The sequence below is a fragment of the Canis lupus genome, chromosome 2, assembly GCF_011100685.1.
Source record: "Canis lupus familiaris isolate Mischka breed German Shepherd chromosome 2, alternate assembly UU_Cfam_GSD_1.0, whole genome shotgun sequence".
Taxonomy (NCBI): Eukaryota; Metazoa; Chordata; class Mammalia; order Carnivora; family Canidae; genus Canis; species Canis lupus.
This window is the reverse complement of record NC_049223.1, coordinates 73918789-73928645: the sequence shown is the minus strand read 5'-3', so window position 1 is coordinate 73928645 and position 9857 is coordinate 73918789.

Below are 9857 nucleotides of genomic sequence, written 5' to 3'. Positions count from 1 at the left end.
TCCTCCTCCTCCTCTTCTTTTTTCTTTTTTTTTAAGATTTTATTTATTTATTCATGAAAGACACAAAGAGAGAGGCAGAGGGAGAAGGAGGCTCCCTGAGGGGAGCCTGATGTGGGACTCGATCCCAGAACCCTGGGATCATGCCCTGAGTGGAAGGCAGATGCTCAACCACTGAGCCACCCTGGTGCCCGTCCTTCTCTTCTTATAAGGACAACAAGCCCTATTGGACTGGGGCCCTATACATATGACCTCATTTAATCCTAATGACTTCTTTGAAGACCCTGTCTTCAAATATAATCACATTCAGGGTTAGAGCTTCAACATATGAGCTGGGGTGGGGGTGGGGGACACATTTCAGTCCATAACAGTACTATTAAAAGACTTTATGTAAAGCTAATTTTAATTTGTGGTTACTGTCCTTGTGTGTGTGTGTGTGTGTGTGTGTGTGTGTGTGTGTTTTAAGATTTTATTTATTTATTCATGAGAGGCAGAGACACAGGCAGAGGGAGAAGTAAGTTCCATGCAGGGGCCCGATGCGGGACTCGATCCCTGATCCCAGGATCAGGCCCTGAGCCAAAGGCAGACGCTCAACTGCTGAGCCACCCAGGCGTCCTTGGTTACTGTCCTTGTACATAAACTTTCTCAGTATTTCTCTGCCTTTCAAATATGATGCTATCACAAAGAGTTTGCTCTGAGAAAATGTGCTTCCTTATTTCTCACATTGCCATTTCATCCCAATATACTATAATATAGGTAGATCTACTGAGTGCTCAGTATATTCCAGGAATTGTCCCAGATTCTGGGAATGCATCCATGAAAGAATCATAGCCCCTGGTCTCAACTCATGTCTGACCAGACCTTAAAGAATTCAGAAAATTCTACCTTCAAAGAAATTTAGGAGTATGGGAATACCAGATTGTGAACAACCTTACAACCTTACTTAACAATTCAACTTGCTTGTTTTAAAAAAAAAAAAGTGTTTTTGCATTAATTCGTTTATTCAACCAATATTTTTTGAGCATTAACTTTGAGCCTAAGATACAGAAATAAACAAATTAGATAAAGTACCTGGTCTCATGAAACTTGTATTTTCATGGAAGAGACAAAAAATAAGCAAATCAACAAAAAATATAATGTCAGATAGTGATAAATACGTTGAGTTAAAACAAGGCTAAAGAGAAAAGACAACTTGTGAGGTAGGCTGCTATGCAAGACGGGGTGAGGGAAGGCCTCTTTTAAAGGATAACATCTGAACAGTAACCTTGAAAGGAGTGAAGGGAGACACCTGGGTGGCTCAAGTGGTTGAGCGTCTGCCTTTGGCTCAGGTGGTGAACCTGGAGTTCTGGAATTGAGTCCCACATCCGGCTCCCCTCAAGGAGCCTGCTTCTCCCTCTGCCTGTGTCTCTGCCTCTCTCTGTGTGTCTCTCATGAATAAATAAATAAAATCTTAAAAAAAAAAAAAAGAAAGAAAAGAAAAGAAGAGAAGAGAAAAGAAAAGAAAAGAAAAGAAAAGAAAAGAAAAAAAAGAGTGAAGGAGTTCACCATATGATATGGGTATGTGGAGAATAAACATTCCCAGTCGAAAGGCCAAGTACAAAGGTTCTAGGGCAGGAGTCTGGCAAGTTTCAGGGTCTGCAAGGAAGCCAATGTGACAGAACGGAGTGAGCCAAGGAGAAGGTGATAGTGACAATAGTGATGAAGTGGCCAGGAGTTAGAGCATGAAGGCTTTTGTAGGATTTTGTTCTACAAGATGAAAAGCCATTGAAGCATCTGGAGAACAGAAGTAATAGAATCTGATTTACATTTTAAAGCCTCTCTGGCTGCTGTGTGGAGAAAAGGTGGGAGAGTGGAAGCCTAAGATGAAGCAAGGAGACAATTGCGGTGATTGAAGTGAGAAATGAGGCTGGCAGGCACTAAAATGATAGCATGGCCGCATTGTGTGCATGAATGTGTGTGTGTGCACGCGTCTGTGTATATGTGTTTTAAGGTAGGCCCAACAGATGTTATTATCACCAACTGATTAGTAATTTTTTTATTAGTAATTTTTAATCATGAAATGTTACATAAAAAATAACTAACATCTACAATATTCCTAACCAATACTTCTCAAACCTGTCCATTAAAAACAAGGGAAGTCTGAGAAACTGTCACAGCTACTATACCTCAACCTCATTCTTAGAGCATTTTCAGATGCAATCAACTCTGTGAAGAGCACTTAAGGTTTCTCTTTTAATTCCAATAAGAGGCAGTGCTACTCAAAATCAATTTGTTGAAGACTTAGACACCTGGAGTTCAAAAAAACTGAGCTATCATAGTCATTCTCTGAGGGAATGGGCTCCGAGTTTTACATGATTTGTTTTTGGACATGGTGAAGTAAATTAGAAGTGGGACTAACCCATATCCAGCTTCCATTTCAATTCTTATTTCATTATCCATATGGATTGAACTTTAAAACATTACAAATTTAAACTTTGGTAAGATATTAAGAATTTCCTGGATAGCATTGTTGCAAAAGTTGGCTTTGGTATCCCATTGGCATGGACGGTAACCATAGCATAAGTTTAATCACAAAGTGGAAAACTTCAACTTTAGCAAGATTGACCAAGTGTTGATAGTTATTGAGGCTACACACAATGAACAGATGAAGGTTTATTATCCTGCAATATTTACTTCTCTATATGCCTAAAGTTTTCCATTATCAAAAGTTAAAAAATAAAATTATTATTTATATTATAAAAGACAAATCTGATGGGTAAGAGGAGCTAGCTAGCAATAAAGTAATGAAGTGAAGGGAAGGTAGTACACCTGGTAGATTTTCACTTTCTTTTACACTTTCTTTCTATAATTTTAGTGTATATGGACATAGCTGAATTCACTACACTATCATCAGAACCTTCAGCATCACAATCTTATTTATGACTCTAATGTCTTATACAAATCTCCATCCCCACCTATGCGGTTTACGCATAGGCAAGGCAAAGGTATTGCAAGGACTGGTACAGGGAATAAACCTCTGACTTATAAATCTTCTATTATACAGGTGAGTTCTTTATGGCCTCGGGTTTTAAGTGGCACAGAGGAAGCCGTTTAGAAGGATCCTTCTAATTTAATGTGTTTGGCATTTTTGACTTTTTTCCACATCTGTGGAAGAGGCCCAGAGTATCAGGGATTTCAGAGAGAGCTAAAGCATCTACACTTCCATCGAATTTAATAGTCTCCTCAGGACAATCAATTTGGACTTGGAGAACACATAATGCTTCAGTGTCTAATGAGTCTGAAAACTATTTCTCCTGAGGAAATTTTTATGTAGCCTCCTAATAGAGAAAGCAGGTCTCGACCTAAGAAATTCACAAGGGCAGTATCACGTAATGCAAAGGCGTGACTTTCAGAGAAAGAGCCAAGGGTAACAGTTATGGATTCCAGTAAAGGAACTCTTTGAACCTGACTAGAAACTTTCACTGCTAAGATATTTTTATTACTCCAAGTTCTTCATGTATAATGGATGGGATTTAAAGTTGATAGAGTTGCTTTGGTATCTATTAACACGGTGGAAATTTCTTTGTTCAAGGGTAGTTTAATTTTCTTTGTTGATTTAAGGAATTATTGAAAGTAACATACCAGGCAACTTCTTGGAGCTTTGTCACTGTTGACAGTTATCACCAGAATCTGGGAGCTTGGGGCTCTCTTACAGGGCAACAGGATTGTTTAACAGGCCTTCCATTTAAAAGTGAACAGTTCTTTCTCTCTCCCCAAATTAAAAAAAAAAATCTTAAAAACAAAACAAACAGATGAAAAAGGAGGGCACCTGGGTGGTTCAGTCACTTAAGTGTCTGCCTTTGGTTCAGGTCATGATCCCAGGGTCCTGAGATAGAGCTCAGCATGGGGCTCCCTGCTCAGGAGGGAGTCTACTTTCCTTCTCCTCTGCCCCTCCTCTCATGAGCACTAGGGCTCTCTCTCTCTCTCTCTCAAATAAATAAAATATTTTTAAAAATATTCAGGGATGCCTGGGTGGCTCAGCCCCCTTTGGCTTGGGGTGTAATCCTGGGGTCCCGGGGTTGAGTCCCACATCAGGCTCCCTGCACAGAGCCTGCTCTCCCTCTGCCTGTGTCTCTGCCTCTCTCTGTGTGTCTCTCATGAATGAATGAATGAATGAATGAATGATGAATGAATAAATAAATAAAATCTTTAAAAATAAATAAAAATTTAAAAATGTTCAGCAAGAGGTTGAAACTCTGGGAGAGGAGAGCCATTCCGTTCAAATTCACCTTTTTTAATAAATCATTGAGTTCTGTGTGAAGTCCCTTAACAAAATGGGCAAACAGGGCAAAACTAGTCCCAGGGTCTTTGTGACCAGTGTGTGGTTTAAATACTAACTCCAAATGAATTCAAAAATCTCTGCTGGCTCACTCTTTTGGTTTACAGGGTTATGTTACAGCCCAGTATATCCTTATAAGAAAAACTTTGGGAATTGCTTATTTATCTCTGAAAGCATGTTTTGTGGGGTCCTCAAAATCTTAGGTAGGGACTTTCCATATATTTCTTAAAGCCATTTTTAAAAGAGTTTTATTTATCTGATAGAGTACGTGTGTACTGCGCACACCAGTGGGGGAGGGGCAGTGGGAAAAGATGAGGGATAAGTAGACTCCCCTCTGAGCACAGAGCCCAAGGTGGGGCCAATCTCAGGACCCTGAGGTCATGACCTGAGCTGAAGTCAGACGCCCAACTGACTGAGTCACCCAAGCACCCCTTGAAGCCATTTTTGAGCGTCTTCTGGACTAACTATCATATTAACAAACTGGTAAAAGTCAGGTAGTCTAGGAGCATAGGCACCAAGAAAAAGTTCAAATTCTTCTATAATTTTAATTTGCTCCTTTTGAGGGTCTTAAAATCATTTATGATAGGTCAATGTTTGGCTTGAGACTGAGTTTAAATTCTGCTGAGACTAAGATCCCTGGTTCATTAGAATGTCTTATCTTAAAGGACAGCTGATATTTTTGGGGCTTTGGAGGGAAAGAGTAAAAGATCAGAGTGGTTAGTGGGTTCAGAATAATCAGGTAGAGGAGGATAAAGAGGAGCAGAGGGATTAGCTGGAGGTTGCTCAAATCACTCGTGTCAGAGACACCTGGGTGGCTCAGCGGTTGGGCGCCTGCCTTTGGCTCAGGTTGTGATCCCAGGATCCAGGATCGAGTCCCGCATCAGGCTCCCTGAGAGGAGCCTGCTTCTCCCTCTGCCTATGTCTTTGCCTCTCTCTGTCTCTCTTAGTTTGTGTCTCTCGTGAATAAATAAATAATTTTTTTTAAAAAAATCACTCATGTCAGAGCTTTGGACTTAAGTTTTTCATTGGCTTATTGTAATGATTCCTCTAGAGAGTCTATTTTATAGTCATTTTGTGTTTTGGAGACCTCTGTACCAATAAAGGAATATATTCCATTGTTTTTGCAAAGTTCAGGATCATCTCTTTCAGGGGTACCCCTCAGGTGAACCAACTTATTTAAGTTAAAATTCCCCAAGGTGGCCACTGAAATTCCAAGTTATCCTGGGTAGAGTGCACCAATTTTCCCAAAAAGGGACAAGAGCCTGGTTGGTAAGTGGATATACATATAGGAAGCAGGAGTTTGTTTTTAAAGATTTTATTTATTTATTCATGAGAGACACAGAGGGAGAGGCAGAGATACATGCAGAGGGAAAAGCAGGCGCTCTGCGGGGAGCCCAATGCAGGACTCCATCCTAGGACCCCAGGATCATGACCTGAGCCGAAGACACATACTCAACCACTAAGCCACCCAGGTGCCCTGGAAGCAGGAGTTTTTGAAAGAAGTGGGTAAAGAGTTTTTAGACCACTTGGAACGAATCTTTGCCTTAGATTCTCTAAAATGGCTGGATCCATAGGGACCCTGAGAATTTTACTGCTGTCTAGAAACCCAGGGAATCATGGGTTTTTCTTCTTACAAATAGAAAGGTACCCAAGAAGTTTGAACAAAACACAGATATACACAATAAAGTCAGAGAGCTCAAAACACAAAGAGAATGGAGCTCTAGGCTTCTTTGGTAGACCAGCTGTTTGTCAGTCAGGTCCTTTGCATCTATAAATTCATTGGAGAGGTTGACTGTGTCTCAAATATCCAGCATTTTTTAAACATTCTGAAACATGGGCAGCCTGGGTTGCTCAGTGGTTTAGCGCTGCCTTCAGCCCAGGGCATGACCCTGGAGACCCGGGATCGAGTTCCATGTCGGGCTCCCTACGTGGAGCCTGCTTCTCCCTCTGCCTATGTCTCTGCCTCTCTCTCTCTCTCCCTGTTTCTCGTGAATAAATAAATAAAACCTTAAAAAAATATTCTGAAACACACTGGATGTTACCATAAGCTAAAGCTCTCTTTCTCAGGGAAAATCGTTTTCAAACACAGATGTAATTTGAATTTGTGAAATCAATACTGAATCCCAAATAAGTTATCATTCTAGAAAAGAAATGGAGAAAGTCTTATTAAATTTGGTTGCCCTTTTCCAGTGACATTTGATTCCATATATTCAATCCATTTGATTCAGTTCTGAAGCAATCTTCTTTGCAAAAAATGAATCACTTCTTTACTGTAAAAGTTTTTGTTGCAACTCATACATAACATCAAATAACTCGGGAGCAGATAGTTTGTCTTTTTCTAGGCTCCTGATAGCTTCTTCAAATATCATCAAGCAGTTCTGGAAGAATGGCATATACATTTCTGTTGTACTGTAATCCTTTTCTCTACTCTCATCTTCAGTGTATTTCCAAATTAGAGAAGAACATTTGTCTTCTCCCACACTTTGAAAATAGGATTTTACGGTAGGCCAACATTTTGACATCTTTTCTATGTCTGGCAACGGTGACAACCATCTTGTAGGCATATGTTTAAGGCATCTATCTCCTTCTGTTTCTAAAAGTCAACTCTTATTAAGTGTTTCTGCATGTTTTGAAGAAACTGAAGTCACAGAAAACTTTCATTATAAAAGCCTCAATGTCCCAAGAAAGCAAATCACATCCCTTTTTAGCAGTCTGTGGTGTACAAAGTGTGCAGGACATTTGGCAGATTTGATGTTTTAATTTTCTTTGGTAAGAAGTTTATAGACTGAATGGAATTTGCTGAAATTTACATCTGTGCTATCTGCTGAATATGCAAAAAGGTGAGCCAAGTCCAGTTTGTATTTGGAAAGAACATCAATAAAAAAAAAAGGAAAGAATATCAATGTTCTTTTCATGTTTCCTGAGGTTTCACTAAAATCTTCATAGAGGGATGCCTGGGTGGCTCAGTGGTTGAGCGCCTGTCTTTGGCTCAAGGCATGATCCTGGAGTCCCGGGATCAAGTCCTGTGTCGGGCTCCCTGCATGGAGCCTGCCTCTTTCTCTGCGTGTCTCTCATGAATAAATAAATAAAATCTTTTAAAAAAATCTTCATAGAAATCAGGAAGATGATTTGAAACTTCATTTTTCAAATCAAAGTACCTAAGAGCGAGGGGGAATACTTTTTTATTGCCATGATACAACACATTACTGGATATACTGTAGAAGGCACGATTACTGGTAAGAGCTGACAGTATCAGTTCTACACTGTAAGGGGTCTGTGATCAAAATTTCCTTTTTTGTTTACACACAGGACATTTTAGTTGCAACCTCTGAATCAGGAAATGTAACTATTTTTTTAATTTTTATTTTATTTTATAAGATTTTCTTTGTTTATTCATGAGAGACAGACAGAGAGAGAGAGAGAGAGAGAGAGAGGCAGAGACACAGGCAGAGGGAGAAGCAGGCTCCATGTAGGGAGCCTGACGTGGGACTCGATCCCGAGACTCCAGGATCACACCCTGGGCCAAAGGCAGGCGCCAACCCACTGAGCCACCCAGGGATCCCCAGGAAATGTAACTTTACCCAGTTCCATAGAGCAATCAAGGGAATGAAAAGATAACACAATGTTCATTCATGTGCTATGCTCAAATTAATTCAGCAGCTGCTTTTTTTGAGACAGAGAGCACGTGTGTGTGTGTGTGTGTGTGTGTGTAGTGGTGGAGCGAGGACGCCACAGAGATATTCTTTTTTTTTTTAATTTTTATTTATTTATGATAGTCACAGAGAGAGAGAGAGAGGAGAGACATAGGCAGAGGGAGAAGCAGGCTCCATGCACCAGGAGCCCGACGTGGGATTCGATCCCGGGTCTCCAGGATCGCGCCCTGGGCCAAAGACAGGCGCTAAACCGCTGCGCCACCCAGGGATCCCCCACAGAGATATTCTTAAGCAGGCTCCACGCCCAGCATGGAACCCAACTCGGGGATCGATCTCAGCACCCTGAGATCATGACCTGAGCCAAAATCAGGACTCAGAGCCTTAACTGACTGAGCCACCCAGGTGCCTGTGGCTGCTATTTTTAATTGACCACTGGTCTCTTTTGGGAGATGAAGACACTTCTAATTCATTCAAAAGTACTTACTCGTCTCATCCCACACTTATGGTACTCGGTCTCCATATGTTTTCATTCCCCCTTCTCCACCATGCTCAATCCCGTATTCTTTTCTGCACATTGTGCAGTATGCTCTGTTTGGATCATTTGTCTCCCTAATTCAGTTGTATGTGTCCTTCCATCTGTCATTAAAATAACAAAGCCATTTAGTCTTCTTTTTCATTATTGTCTGGGTCATGCTGGCATTGGTGTTGTTCTCACTCTGATTTTCATTATCTCAATTCTTAGAAAACATGGTCACAACATTTACAAAGTTAAAAATTAAACTAGCACTATCTCCAAAGCACAAGAGTTACTTGGACTGTTAACACTCATGATTAGAATTTAAGTTGCTCTGAGAGAATGCTACAATAGATACATTATTGTGAAACCACAAATCATGGTGGCCAGTGTCAGTGGTCAACTGAAGGCAGATAATCATCCTATTCATTTGTCACTGAAAACAATGTTGTCTTCCTTTTGGTGGTGGTGGTGGCGGCGGGGGAAGCATACTATGAGTTTTTTATATCTCCTGCCCTCCCCCAATCTATGGGACTCATTGCTAAAACCAGGATTTTTTACATCCAGGAAGGATTTCTTGGAATATAGGACTTTCAGGGACATTCCCGATCTCTTATTGTTGGTCACCAAAAACAAAGTTGATTACTCTCCCATTTCCATGAATGAGAACTTGTATTGTATTTTCAAATCTGCTATTTTGACATTAACAAACCATATTTAGCTAGACTTTCTGAGAAGTATAGTTTAAGGTAAATCAATCAAAAACGGTTAGCCAGATCTTTCTGGCAATAGTTTTTTTTTTTTTTGAAGGTTTTGTTTGGATAAATTTGTCTTATCTAGAACTTTGCATCATTTAGTATAGTTGTTCCAAAATTCCATTCTTCAGCTTCAAGAACAGTTCTGAGACTAGGTGACAAGTCAAGGTTGGCTATTCCCAGAATCAGCTGTGCTGACTTTTGCTATTTCTATTCACTGTATGTAGAAAGAAAAACAAAACAAAACCAAGCACTCCTAAGTCTACAACATATTCCAAAAAAGCTAAGAATGACAAATTAAGCATGTATTTTATTATAAATGCTACATACAGGTGCTTACACATAAGTAAAATAAAATAAAATACCTGATAATCTTCGTTAACTCCAGTAAATGTTTTTTTTTTAAGGGCGGAGACAAAAAAAAAAAAAAGAAAAGTTAACAAAAAAGTAAAAGTTAACATGTTCCTCCCAGTCATTAGTTAACTTACTAAAAGCTGAAGGCAAGATTTGTTATAGGCTGCACAGAGCTAAATCGTTAACAAGCATTAAAATGGTTCTAAGAACTGCCTGCAGTAGATTCCCCCATCCTGAGCTATTTAACAGTCAAGATTACTCTTTAA